We start from the raw sequence: 15,818 nt of genomic DNA, 5'->3' as shown, positions 1-15,818 counted from the left end.
ACTCCACATACTCAATCCTATAGACGCCCTTTTAATCCTTCAATCACAGACGTAACTCGATTTCACAAAACAGTCAAGAGTATTCAAACCCACTTCATTAAAAATCTCGATTCACCATTGCAATACTGACTTCAGCAGCGATTGCCTCAGCCTTCCCAAAACTCTACGAAGAAGAAAAATCCAAATTCTCTGTCTTTCCTTCCCCGACCCGAAGCATGAAGCTCCTCTCTCTAATCCCTTTGATCTTCAAAAACCTCCAATGAAAACCAAACTAGTAACCTTGCAAAAGCTTGAAAATTAGCTCCCCCCGATTCCCCAGAGAAAAAGAAACCCCCCTTTCAAAACTATATCCCCCCTAACCTTATCCTCTGAATTTCTTCAATCTTCCGTCTTAGATCCGGAATTGGCTCCTACCTCAAGCTTGGATCCAAAATTGGCTCTCGCCGTCAGAGCTTTCTCCTCCGTTTTTATCTTTAAGAAATCCATTTACCGAAAATAACGTTCTCTGAAATGGCACAGAGAACACGACAGCTCGAAACAAAATCAAACCCCGTAATCGGGACCACATTGAGTCGCCCGACCAATTCAGGTCCCATATTGGGAAAGATGCCCGTAGTAACCTGGATGTTCCCGTAATTGGGTCAAATTGGTCCTCACGTCAGATTGGCTAAGACTCGTAGTAAGACCTGGATTTCCCGTAATTAGACTGCATTGGGTTGACCGGCCAATTCAGGTCTCATATTGGATAAGAAGACCCGGATTGGATTCTCGAAATTGGATCCAATTGGCTCTTCGAACCCGTCGTGTGAATTGGTCCTTCTCTTTCTGCTGACTTCCGTTATTAGAATCGAACGGAGCATTTCAGTATGCCCCGGCTGACTGTACCGGAGTGACTGAACTTGACCACTCAGTATTTGTACTGGAGTTGGTCGATGCTCCCAATATTCGAGGTAAGTGAATATTAATAAAATTCCCCTTTCTTTTTATTTTCACTGTATACTCGTGTTACAACATGACACCGCTCCTCGTGGAACTCGTCCCTAGAAGGGGGGGTAATGTCACGGCCATAATCATGTAAGCTAATAATTACATATAGAAATAGGTAGAAGTAAGTAAAAGTAGATAAAAATAAGTTAATTCTATAATATTTAATATGGAAGCTTCTTAGAAACTTCTTAGATGCTGCTTTGACTTCATAGGTGTCTTTAATTGACTTTTTGGATTAGAAATGTAGTCAACAAGTTGGCCATGTGCCACACATGTTGTTAGCTTGAAGATCAAGCTAACTTTGTGGCCCACACGTAGAAAAACTTACCTTGTAAGTTAAGGCATGTGTCCTACAAAGTCAACACATATTGGAGGTCCTATAGAACGTCACCACATAGCCCCTAGTTAGATAGTATATATAGAGACAAGAGTGAAGGCTTCTTCACTCTTATCAACTCTTTTCTTGCTTCCAGTCTAGTTTCAAGGGTCTCTAGTTTTCTTGTCTTTTGGCAATAGCCATTCCAGTTTCTCTTTCAATATACATACTTATTTATTTAAATTTTGTTACCTTTCTTTGAGTGAGGGTTCACTTGTCTGAATTACTTTTTCATCGAGTTCTTGTCCTTGACACGTCCTTATGATTATACCATCGATCTTCAAGAAAGAAGTCAATCACCATTTGAACCAATCTATAGCCTATCACAAAATGAGTTGGTTGCACTCAAAGAATACATTGATGAGAATTTGGCTAAGAACTTAATACATCATTCTAAATCTCGAACTAGTGCTCCTATCTTATTTGTAAAGAAAAAAGATGGGTCTCTGCGGATTTGTGAGGATTATTGAAGACTTAACAAGATCACCATCAAGAATAGGTATCTTCTACCTTTGATTTTAGGACTTCTTAATCAATTAAATTAAGCAATGATCTATATAAAAATAGATCTATGAGGAACATATAACCTCGTCAAAATCAAAGAATGAGATGAATAAAAGATGGCTTTTTGAACTAGATATAGACATTTTGAATATAATGTCATGCCTTTTGGATTCACAAATACACCAACTGCTTTTCAACACCTAATGAATGATGTATTTTGTGAATTTCTTGATGATTTTTTCAGCTATTATTTAGACAACATTTTAATCTATTCTAAAAACACAGAAGAACATGAAGTCCATGTTCATCATGTGTTACAAAAACTAAAAAATGTAGGATTATATACAAAGATGAAAAAGAGTATATTCTATATTATTTAAGTTATTTTTTTGAGATACATCATTTTGAATGAAGGCCTTATGATAGATATAAAGAAAGTCCAAATTATCATAAATTAGAAGATCCCAAGAATAGTGAGAGATATGCAATGCTTTTTGGACTTTGTCAATTATTACCAAATCTTTATTAAGAATTTTTTCTCAAGTTGTAGCTCCACTTATACGTTTGACTTGTAAAGACAAACTTCAGTGGAATAAAGAAGCCAAAGCATTGTTTGTTGTTTCGAAGAAGGAATTTATTTTTGCACCAACTTTGTATTACATTGACTTTTCTAAGACATTCTTTATGGAAATAGATTAAAATCTTTATGCATTTCCATAAAGACAAAGTTTAATGCATTAAAATTTATCATGGATGTAATATTACTATAAATAGAAACAAATGACAAACTCCATTTAGTAGCTTTCTATTCCAAGAAATTTTCAGTAGCTGAGATTAACTATGAGATCTACGATAAAGAACTTTTTATCTTTATGGATTCATTTCAAGATTGACATCATTATCTAGAAGACGCTTCAAGTCTAGTTATAGTTTATACAAAACACAAGAACCTCAAGTATTTCATGTTGACACGTATTTTGAATCATCACCAAGCCCGTTGGAGCATGTCATTATCAAGATTTGATTTCAAGATTATATATCGACTTAAAAAATAATAAGTTTTATTAGATGTTCTTCCAAGATGCTCTTATCTTTTATCAAAAGAAAGAAATATATCTTTTAAATAACAAAAAATAATCCTCTTGAAATAAGAATATTTTTATCTTTGAACAATGAAATCAACATTGACTATTGATTCAACTTTTATCAAAAAAAATCAATCAAGTATGTCTTTTGATCCTTTTATTCATGATATCAAGAATCTTTCTTCTAAATCTCATGATATTTCAAAGTTTGAGTTTAAAAAGAACCTTCTTTATTTTGAAGTACTCCTATATGTTTTAAAAGGAGAGGCACATTTACGTGTTCTTCAAGCAAGTCATGTCTTTTTAGTAGCAGGACATTTTGGATACAACAAGACTTTAGAACTTATATCTAGAGATTTTTTATGGTTGCAAATGTGAAAATTGGTAAAAGTTTTTGTCTAGTCATGTGACATTTATTCAAAATCAAAAATTCTTTGTCATTGATCCTAAAGACTTCTCCAACCACTGCCAATATCCAAACAACTATGATCTTCTATTTCTATGGATTTTATTACAGATCTTTCAAGTTCAAGTTCATATGACTCTATATTCGTAATTATAGATTGCTTCACCAAAATGACACATTTTATATCATATATAAAATCTATTTCAGATAAAGAAACATCTAAACTTTTCATTGATAATATCTATTGATATCATGGATTGCCAAAAAATATTATATTAGATAGGGAGACTCAATTTTTATCAAGATTTTGGAAAATCCTATTTAAAATTTTAAAGATGGATATAAAGCTCTCTTCGACTTTTCATCTTGAAACTAATGGACAAACGGAATGAGTGAATCAAGTTCTGGAGTAGTATTTGATGTGTACCATCAACTATCATCAAGATGATTGGACAATTCTTTTGCCATTGGTAGAGTTTGAATACAATAATTTGGTACATTTTTCTACTTAGCAAATACTTTTCTTTGCCAATTATGATTATCATCTATAACTTGATACTTTTGACTTTTCAAAAGTTGATAATCCTACACCAAAAGATTTAGCAAATCATTTATCAAAGCTATATGCAACAATGAAGACACAATTAAAAGAAGCTTACAAACAACAAAAGACCAATACATATGCTTATCGCAAAGAGCAACTATAATTCAACATAGGTGATAAGATATTATTACTTTATCGTAATATCAATACTACTCATCCTTGTGATAAATTAGACTATTGTAGGCTGAGACTTTTTTTATTTATCAACAAATCAATCATATTGCTTATCGATTATATCTATTGGAGTCTATGAAGATCTAGCCTATATTTCACGTATCCCTTCTTGAGCCATACAAGACACTAAATATATCGAGAAGAAGACAAATACCACCTCTTCGTATAGGAGTGGATAATAATCAAGAGTTTGAGATAGAAGAAGTCTTAGATTCAAAGCAACACTGAAATAGGTTAGAATATCTTGTTCATTACCATAGATATGATATTAGCAAACACTCATGGGAGCCAATAGAGAATCTTACAAATGTAACAAAGAAGATTGAGGCCTTTCATCGACAACATCCATCAAAACCAAGATAGAGAATTATAAAGATTCATGAAAGATGATGACTTCTCCTTATAAAACTCGTCCCTAGAAGAAGAAGTAATATGACAGTGTCGGGGTAGAGAGAGTTTGCCGCAAGAAAACGCTGGGCTTCTGGCTCTCACTAATTATTCAATCAAGCTTGAAAATAAGGGAAGCCCTAAGTTTATATATAATTTTTCCTTTTTGAGTAATTACACCCAATACACAATCCTCAAGTAATCCACAACTTCCAAAATATGATAAAATCTTCTAAAACCTTGTTTATTCTTATATAGAGATTTTTTCGAACTTCAACACCTCATATCTCCTAATCCGACTGTCCAAACAAACTCAAATTTTCAATGAAGTACTGATGTATTTTTATTAACTTCTACAACAAATTTCAACTGCAAATTCGTTGCAAATCTTGAGATATCTTGAAAATCCTAACAGTCTCTTCAAACCCTTGTCTTTATACATCTGCGTGCAATTTTCTTCATATCTCACAAAAAATAAATTTAAATTCCACGAAATTTATATGTATAGCTTTTTAACACAAAAATTTACATTCTCCAAAAGTTTGAGCCAAAAATTCATCCGAATACTCAAGTTATGGCTCCAACCATTACTACAAACAAAACCGCTTACTTACTGCCTTTGATTTGGAAGCACCGCCTTCAACTCCTTACAACTCCTTCATATGAACTCCAAAAGAAATAATTCTTTCGTGAAAGATGTAGGCCTTGAAATCGCCGTTCCAGTCGCACCTTCCGATCTTCAAAAGCTGTTGTAAAACTCCTCGTACTCTCAAAAGAGTAACAATATGTTTTAAATAAACACCTTAACTTCAAACGGCTATAACTTTTTCATCCTAACTCCAAATCCTCTAATTTTTGCACACAGATTGTACCCCAAACCCTAAAATTTATAATCCTAGTTTATAATCTCCAAATGCTCTCGAAAGAGGAAACCTAATCTCTAATAAGGCCTCGGGCAGCCTCCTTGAAGCCCATTGGGCATGGTATTCGACCAATAGGGATGAAGTTCTCCATTCCTTGCCTTCATCCAACCATGCTTTGCTTTTATCCCTCCCAATTAGCCTCCTATTAGTTTCCAAGGCTTCATATTAAATATTTAGGTCCTATATATATATATATATATATATATATATATCAAAATCAAAAGAAGTAAAGAAATAAAGTAAAGTTTCTTATATCAATTCCTTTTAATTTAATCTACTAGCCACTCTAACACACATCTAGATTTATCAACATATAATATGTTTTAACTAATTTTTACATATTGTAAGCATTTACAGTATGACAACGGACATATACATTTATTCTAATAATTACTAATATAATTAGATAGAAGTTGGTAAATATAGATTAATTTCATAAAGTCTTTTAAGATAGCTTCATAGAAGCTTCCTAGAAATAGTTGACTTTAGATGTATTTGTAGGATAGAAACTTGGCCAACAAGTTAAGCTCGTGTTGGGAACTTGTAGAATAAGTTAAATCTGTATAGTAGCTTGTAGAACAATCTAACTATGTGACGCATACATAGATAACTTGCCTTCCAAGTTAAAACATGTAGCTAGCAAAGCCAACATATGTTGGAGGTCCTATAGAATATTGCCACGTAGCTCCTAATTAGACAGTATATATGGAGGCAAGAGTGAAGCTTTCTTTACTTTTGTCAATGCCTTTTTAGTCCTTAGACTTCTTTTAAGTCTTTTTAGTCTTATGGTTTTTGACAATAGCCATTCTAATTCAATATTATATCATCTTTGAGTGACTTTCTAGTTCCTTGTAGTGATACAAGAGTGTGTTGAAAATTTTCTTTCTTTGAGATTCATGTCCTTGACACTTTCTAAAGAGGCCTTCAATATTAAGTAGTCCAATCTTTGTTCAAAGTTTTTCTTATGCCAACTTATGAGGTGCTTGAGTAGTTATGCAAAACTTGAATTCAATACAAAGAACGGTTTATAAAAACTTAGTATAAATCATCAAATCAATTCTTAAGTTGTTTTAGGACAAAAAAAATGCAATAGGGGTGTTAAGTAACAATTGTTAGTAGAAGATGGATGTAGAAGATGTTACATAAAAACAAATAGAGTTAATAGATAAAAACATAGCTAAATATAGGAAATTTAGTAGAAATTCTTATATAGAAGCATCTTGGGGACATCAATGGAGCATCAATTGGAACGTCTCTTTAGTATTTTAAGAACATCTAGAAGGAATTAAGAACCTTCCAACTTTCAATATTAGACAACCTAAATATGGCGGTATACAATCCACATATAAGTAGAGACAATAGCAGATTCTATATGGGATATAAATACAAATGTAATAGAGTATAGTATGTATATGGTACAAATACAATTTAGATACGATATGTATTTAGTATTAAAACAGGCTGGTACGGGTAGATACATAGGCACGTATCAACCGGGTCTCATCATTCGATCATCGGGAGGCGATTTTTGAACAGCCAAGGTCTCAACGCCGGGTACATTGCCGCCGTCGTAGCAAAATCTGCCGTGATAGGGGTTCAATTGGACCCCGAGTTTTCCCAATTCTGTTTTTTTTTTTTTTATTGTGGCTGTTGCGAGGTACCACGCTCCGCATTCTATGGTGTCTATTTCCCTTCGCTGCGATGCAATTGCCTTGCGATGTTTTATTTCCCTTTACTACTGTACAACTACCTTATGTTTACAATATTCTTTCCCTTGCTTTCGAACTCCGTGGCAAGCAGCGGCCGTCACCCTGTACTAGAAGCAAGGAGCAAAAGATTGTCGCCGTCAACATTCTAAGTTTTTATCCATGTATTCTGATCTCCATCATCACCAAAGTTCTTTCGTCGTCATCATTCTTATTCACGTTGCGGAGTTAGTGCCGAGCTGCCGCTGCTTGTTTTTCCGTTGGCCTTGATCTTCATTGTTGCTATCACTTCCTAGTCGCCCCCGCACAACAACCGAGAATTTGGACATATCAATTGGAGTTCCCTACCTTACCTTAACTGCAATCATTGCGAGTGTCGCAAGGTATGCGCAAAAGATCGAAGGAACAAAATTGTGGAGCCTCTCATTCTTCCCGTTTCGCTAATCAATGCTGGAGGCCTAAGCGATCTATTCAGTGTCAAGTGGAACAACGAAGGTGTGCAGTGACGTCATTCACATCTGCACTGTTGACACTACATTCACAAAATGGAGTCGCCTTGGAGGTGATTCAAAGTTATCGAGGCTGAATTAATGCGAATGTTACCTTCTGTGGGTGATCCTTCATCATGAGTAGTGTTATCTTTTTCCATTGAAGTGTTGGCAGAATTGTTCAAGCGTAGGGAGGTGCAGGTTGCAAGTGTATAGGATCTGTGACGCAATGAAAGCTCGGGCAACAAATCAATCGGGCCCCTGCCCAATTAAAAACTGCTTGTATTGGATTCAGAATCAATGGGCTCAACGGTGGAATTTTCAGGATCAACATCCCGAAGGTGCTGTCATGTTTCTTTTATAACTTTTCAAAGGCAGTGCGATTTGCTGTACAAGTGGTACAGGGCTGAGATTGCCAAAAGCAAAGAAAAACAAAGTCAGTCGAAGGTACTAGAGTTTGTGGACCATGGAGATATCGTTGAGGAGTTAGTTTAGTGTAATGTAGAAAACATTTGCATACAGTTTTAGTAGCTCTTCATAAATTTCTACAACAAAATTATTTATTTATTTATTTATTTTTAAATTAATAATTATTGTAATTATATATAAATTAATTTTAGATTCTCACAAGTCTTAATATTATCAATTCTTTAATATTTCATTTAAAAGCATTGTTCCAAATTACTTGAAAATACATACTTATAATTTTTTTCAAATTATTTATTATTTTTATTCTAAACATTAGTCATATTTACAACTCTCAAAACAATCTAAAAAAAAAATAGAGGTATTTTAAATATATAAATAACTTGTAAAGTAAAAAATGTCTATTTAAAAAGTTAAGAATAGATTGGTAAAAATATATATTAAAAATAGAAAGAAAAAAATTAAATGTCATTCTAAAAATAATATATATATATATTGAGAGCTAGAAGTATAGAAGTATATATAAATATATATATATAAATATATATATATAAATATATATCTCTCATTATATATATATATATATATATATATATAATGAGAGATAAAAGTATTATGTACAAACAACTAAAAATTATTTTGTTGTATTGCTAATAAGATTGAGAAATCTTTGTACTTATAAAGAATTATTAATTCTTCTTTTTAAAATAAATAAATTAATAAATAATTGCTACATCAAATAGGAAACTTTTTTATATTTCTTTCTACTTATGTGGGACAATATAGAATTGCTGAAGGAGTTGCAAGTTGGTTTAGCATGTAAGAAGATGTTGTCCTTTGGATATCTGTGTGAATTTAAGGATAATTTTTTTAATTTAGTAAAGATCATTGGAATTCCAATGTGAAGCTTTGGCAACATATGCCTATTTATGGACACATCAATTCTTCAATCTATAATTTTTTTTATTCTTGGTTTTTACTTTAACATTGCCATTTTAAAATTAATTTTGAACATAGTGTTAAGATTTTAAATTTGCACTTTGTAATTTTTAACAATTTTTTTAGAATACAGAATTATATCCTGTGCTATAATTGAATGACCACACATACTCTGACAAAACAGCTACTATTTTCTTTGTTTATTTTCTCCTCTATCTGATATTTATATTATTACATTTTTTTTTCTTCTTTCTTGTAAGATATCATAATAATTTGGGGTAATGAGTAAAAAGTATTTGTTTCTAACTTTGTGCTTTCTACCACTCACAAAATGACAACATTCCCATCTTTTACAAAAATGAGTTTGTAAAACCCCATGATTTTGAACACACAAGTAAAAAAAAAATCATTAATCCAAAATTAAAAATAATAATAATAATAATAATAATAACAAATTGATTTGAAAAAAATTGTATATATATATATATATATATAGGAAGTTGTTAAAACCACACCCCCCAAATCATGTGATGACTAATTTTGGGAGGATAGGGAATGAAGCATGGGATTGGGAATAGGGGATGGAGGACATGAAACAAGGGACAGAGATGGGAATGGATTGAATTGATCATGCAATGGTAATGTGGGGTATGGCTTTAACAACTCCCTATATATGCACCGAAATATATATATAGTCCATGAATTTAATCACCACATCAATGGAGTGCTTGTAGAATCATGGAAAAGAAAAATTAATTATTAAAACAATTAACATATAAACAATGGCAATGGTGTTACGTGGGTGATTGAGAGGGAGAGAAAAAAAAAAGGGGGGGGTTGCCATGAAAGTCAACACAGCATTCATTTAATGTCATTCATCCATCCAACCTTGAGCTGTCCTCCTCGTCCTCGTTCTCGTCATGACGTGATCCTCGTTCACACCGCGCCTCCCTCCTTCCATCCCCTGCGTCCCTGCCATACCTGCCTCTCACGAGCACACTGGCAGAGCTGTAGTAGAGTGTCCCTAGTCAGGGAACAGGGGGAACAAACAATTGTGGCCCAGCCCAGCCAGCCTGCCTTAGCCAGAAGGACCGACACCTGCCTGTCTGCATCCCCTCCAGCAGACACACACTGAGTTGCTGGCTGACGCACTGACTGGATGGCCCACTGACTGACTGGCTGACGTAGGCACTCTCTGCTGATGCACTCACTGGTAAGTCACTGAGTCACTGGATGGGTGAGTGACTGCTGGAGGGGAACAACTCCACTGTGTGTGTGTTCCAGTGCTTGGGAACGCTAGAACGAGCGAGCAAGGGAGCAGACCCTATTAACTACTTGTTTGTATGTAACCTCTTGGACTACTCTCCTTTTTTACCGACTGTTTTTGTTTGATTTCTCGCGCTTCATTGACTGACTTCTGTGGTTCTGTTTGAATTTATTTTTATTTTTATTACTTTTCAGACAATTTTATTTAAGCATTCATTACTATATGGTCTGGTTAAGTTCAAAAGTATAAGCCACACAATGTTTTCAGGAGTTTCATCTTTTTTTTTTTTAAATGTATCTTTCTAGTTATTTAAATATTTTAAATGTATTAGGAATAGAGATATTTTTAAAATGTCCATTCGTCACCTTACACTTACATTTTTTTCAATTAATAATTATAAGATATATAATGTATATGGCTATATTATTATTTTTATACACACACACACACACATATATATATATATATATATATATTCATATAAAGTGAGAGAATATCTTCAGATTGCATGAATAATTTGAATGAAAAAGGATGTATAACGCCATATATAGTACCATTTTTATGAAACATGGGCTTGTTAAGTTATTATGATAAAATAATCTATAAGAAGCAGCTCAGAGTAGGGTACCACGGAGTCATCCACTTGCCATACTCCATTCCCTTATAATTATTGCACATGACTCTCAATGCCAGACCTACAAACTTTTATTCATTTGTTTTGTTTGTATGTATACAGGTATATAGGTATAGATACACACGTACACACACACACACACACACACCAGGCTGCATACAATATAACTTTATACTTAAATTCACAGCTTTCTCTCTATATATGCACACATAAGTAACTTGAAGTACACAACCTTCAATATATGTGTGTATATATCTACGTACTCAAATAGCACAGTACTTGAGTCATATAAAATATGTATGTATGTATGTTTACATCAAGTACACAACCTCAAATATATTGGTTGCAAAATATGTGCTATTAATGGGGTTTTTTCCTCAACAAAATTTTATGAGTTGAATGAAAAGTAATTGCTGCCTTTAATTCCTTTTTATATTACTATTTTTATTCTAATTATTTGTTTATTTTTATTCTAATACATTCACATAGTCATCTTTAAATAGCCAAGATGTTGATTCCAATACCATACATGTTGAATGAAGGAAGACAAATAAGAGCCTGCTCAAGTATTAGTAGAATGTGCAATTTCATTGCCTTGACCCCAAATGCAGCCGGAGGGTATAACCAAGCATTGAGGCTCTCCTTAGAGGGCCTTTAAATTATAATTCCAGCTTGGTCTGGAACTGGTTGGGGCTTGTTCACTTTGAATTAAGTTAGGACCAAAGCAAAAATCAAATAAAAAGAAGAAGAAGAAGAAGAAGAAGAATTAAAATTAAATGGAAGGAAATGAAACTTAGCTCTGAGCTCAGAAATATCACTTTTAAACTCATGCTTTCAAAACAAAACCAAGAAAGGTAGAAGATATAAATATATATATATATATATATATATATATATAAATAGATATTCAAAATAACCAACATTGTTCACAAGGGTTGGAGAAAGACAATATTGTTCAGAATATTGTTTTCACCTTGGTGTTGATTTTTTTTTTCATATTTATTAGTTTTTAATGATAACATATACTAGCCATATTTATGTCTACAAAATCACTTGCAAAAGTGGGAATGGAGTTTTTTTCTTGTCACTTATACACACTCATAATTATATCAAAATGCCCAAATTAAATGTAATAAACTATTTTAAAAAATATGTTTTCTTTGTTTATTCATGTATAACCAAATCTTTATATACAAGAAAATTATTTATATAATTAATTATTAAATTTAAAATATTGTCTTTTACTTAAAAAATAAAGTTTTTTTATTCTTATATTTAAATGCTTTGATTATATATTCATAATTCTCATCATCAAGTAATCATCATTATTGCATATTAGTTCTCTTATACAACAAAAGGGATAGAAAGAAAATTCCTTCAAACCAAAAAATTAGCTCAATACACATCTATGTACATTTTCAAGATCACTATTTGTTTGAATCAACACCTATTTGCATCAAAATCACATCACATTCTTTTTTATTAATATTTTTTTTTTAGCTCAAAATTAAGTTCTGCAATTAAACATCAATGTGTTGGAAAAAATAAGAGAAAATTAAAATACTCTAAGAACTAACATTCAATCCCAAGGTGTGCCATAAGTGCACCTTTATTTTTATTTTCTTCAAAATAAAATAATAATAATAATAATAATAACTTCAATACCAATCTCAAGGGTTAATACCAATTTACACGTTTTGTGTGCTAATGTCAATACTGATTTCAAAGCAAAAAATCCAAAAACAGATAGAAGTTTTAAAAGCTTTGAAACTTTATGAATGCAGAATCTTAGGCTAAATTTTAAATAGAAATAAATAACAAAGGTATATGGAAAAATAAATAAATAAGTAAGAATATGGAAAAATAAACAAATAAATAAATTTATCCAGCATGCATTACTATATGTCATTAATATAGTAAACATGATAATTTAAAACTTGTCCATGCTATATTAAGAACGACTAATAATTCTATTCAACTTGCTATATAAGAATGACTATATTACTATATATACAAGTTGCTCTAATGCTTCACTTTTCCACCATCTCCTTCATTCATTACCCTTCCCTTTATTTTCGATTTCCATAAAAATGAAAGCTTGTGGGGCTTACATTCAGTGTATGTAAAATATATTGTCAAATAGTGTGGGTGTGAGGTAATTTGAATGCAGGAAACTTGATCCACACAGTAAAAACTTCATACACACGTGGGCTTGCTCACACTCAACCAATCAAAGCTTCAACACACCAGTCACTATACACAAGCCCCTCAAAGGAAAGGAAAAGGAAAAGGAAAAAAGGAAAAAAGAAGAAAGAGGGAAAGAGAAAGACTGACAGGAAATAAATGGAAGATATAAAGATAAAGAAGAAGAAGTAAGGAAGAATCAAAAAAAAGAAATTGGAGCCTTTCCTTGTTGCGCAGAGAGAATAGCACCTTTATTGGTTGAGTAGGGGATGGGAACCCATACTGCCACTGGAAAGTTTCCTCCATAGTACTTTGCCTTTCACACTTACTTTTTTTCGGGTACTCAACCAGCAAAAGCTCATTCTTCATCACGCTCGGGTAGGGGAGGGGGGGGGGGTTTTGCGAAATTCACTCCCGGGCAGAGGGGGCAGGCGAGGGAACAAAAACAGGCCCAATGCTTTGTGATTTGGATGCACCTCTCTCTCTCTTTCTTCCCACACGCCGCATTTGAGGTCCCTTTGTCTTCAAATTAAAAATAAATGGGAGTTAGATGCTCCTTAATTAAAAAAAAATCCCAGTGTTGGATTCCCTTCGGCTGATCGCAATTTTCAAAAATGAGCGGAGACCTCAAGGCCGCTGGAATTGAAAAATATATGGAAGACGACAACGACGAAGATGAAGAAGTAGTAGAATAGGCTCGGATATAGGCCACCTTGTACTGTTGCGTCTGCCCGCCACGCTCTCGCCGAGATTGAAGGGAAAGGAGAAGGATGAGGAAGACCGGAACCATCTAGGCCCGCAAGAAACGGGGCGGATTGCGAGGGCCGGTGAGACAATTTAACAAGGATTCCTGGATTGGGGAAATTCCTAAAGGCCTCGGAGGAAGCGAAGGAGAAGGAGGACTAGGACGACGAGGACGCTGGAGGAGCAGTAAGTTAGGAGAGTGCTGCGATCCCCACCCAATCCCTCCTCTCCTCGCACGCGCCTTCCCTCCGATTCGACAGCCCGTGTTTCTTCCCTCCAGCCAATTTACGATGTCTTTTCTCGTTGCGCGATTGGCTGCTTTATCTCCCCCCTACAGTGCTCTTGACAACTGTCGAATCCGTATTCCGTCGTCGCACAAACGGCATTTAATAGCTCCCAGTTCCTCTTATCGAACTGCGGATTGTGCCTTTTCGGAGGGACGGGAAAAAGGTTTGCCTGTCGAGTGCAAGGGAGTACTCCTTTCGGAATCTTATACGAGTTGTCGCCCTATATGTCTCCGCTTGCGTGACAATTTGACGAATGGTGTGTTTCGCTGCCGTGAGATTCGAGCTCTTGCAGGAGAAAAACGAACACTCGCGACAACGAGAAAGAGGGGAGAGAGAAACTGACACGAAGAAGAAAACAAGGGAATAAATATAATTAAAAAAAACGGTTGGCAGGATGTGCTCACTTTGCTCCACTCCAGATGAACGTCCGTCTGTCGGTCCCTCCGCGTCGATGTCCACCCTGGTATTCATCAATCCATTATAGTTATAATTAGGACTCTTTTCCCCAAAAAATCCTAATTTCCCCAGAATAAGTTTAGCAAGATGCCCTAAAATAAGGCTCCAATGGTATTCCTCTGCATGGTTGGAGGAGGCACCACATGATGCAATCCATGCAGAGAAATACCAATTTGTAGTCATAGCAGTCATGTCAGGATATGCACATCAAATTCACAATAGTCAAGGAATTGTAGATCTCTTGGAAATACTCTGTGGAGACAAAGTTCAGCCTTGTGCCAAATCCACAACATGAGAACATTAACCAAGTCCTATCAATTTGGTGCTTGTTTTGTGAAAAGCTTAGTCTAAAAGAGATCGATTTCATAGGATGTAAGCAAAAGTGGATGATGAATGTGAAAATATTTTCAATTTCTTCCCACAAACAACATCATGGCACACATAAAGTTGCAACATGCTAAAGTATGAACATAATACAATGTCCTTCTAGATGCCTCAAAGAAGCAGTTTTTTGATCAATTGAATTTCAAAAACATCCTTGTAGCTCATTTTAAGAGTGAGAAAGAACTCACATTCACAATCACTCATGACATTGTAGGTGTGGTTATTAATGATATGTTGTTCAATGTAGATGATGAGGAATTTGCACCAGCTCATGAATATACATTGTCAATTTTTATGTTGTTTGAAGATACAAACAACGACCAAGTTGAGTTCAATGGAGAGCAAGATCTAAATCACAAAACATACAAGGTAGAGATTAATTCTCCACAGCTATTTCATCTCGTCATTGGCTTCGACTACTATAGAGCCTCATTCCAAATAGCAGCACGTCTCATGGATGTTATGAAGATTGTGTTGCACATAGATTATTTCAATGGATATAGTGACAATTATACAACTTTCTTTATGAGGATAATTTGTGTTGTGAACTTACAAAAAATTATTGAACTCTTCTATATGTAATAAATATTTTTTCTTATTCTTGATGTTGACTCATAGTAAGATATCTCTTATCTTGACTTTTGAATTCAATTTGAGCATCAAATAAAGTTGTACAATCTCTACTTTTTTATTTTTTTATTTTTTGATTGTAAGACAATCAAAGTAATCTTTGCTGCAAATATGAAACTTATAGATGTTGTTATTCTTTAAAATAGAAAATACAACTAGTTGGAATTAGTACAAATGGCAAGCGAACAAAGATTGGATGGATTTTTAGCATTACAACAAGAATGGTT

The sequence above is a fragment of the Physcomitrium patens genome, chromosome 3 (genome assembly GCF_059467195.1).
Source record: "Physcomitrium patens ecotype Gransden chromosome 3, ASM5946719v1, whole genome shotgun sequence".
In the NCBI taxonomy this organism is placed as follows: Eukaryota; Viridiplantae; Streptophyta; class Bryopsida; order Funariales; family Funariaceae; genus Physcomitrium; species Physcomitrium patens.
Note: the sequence above shows the minus strand (reverse complement) of the source record.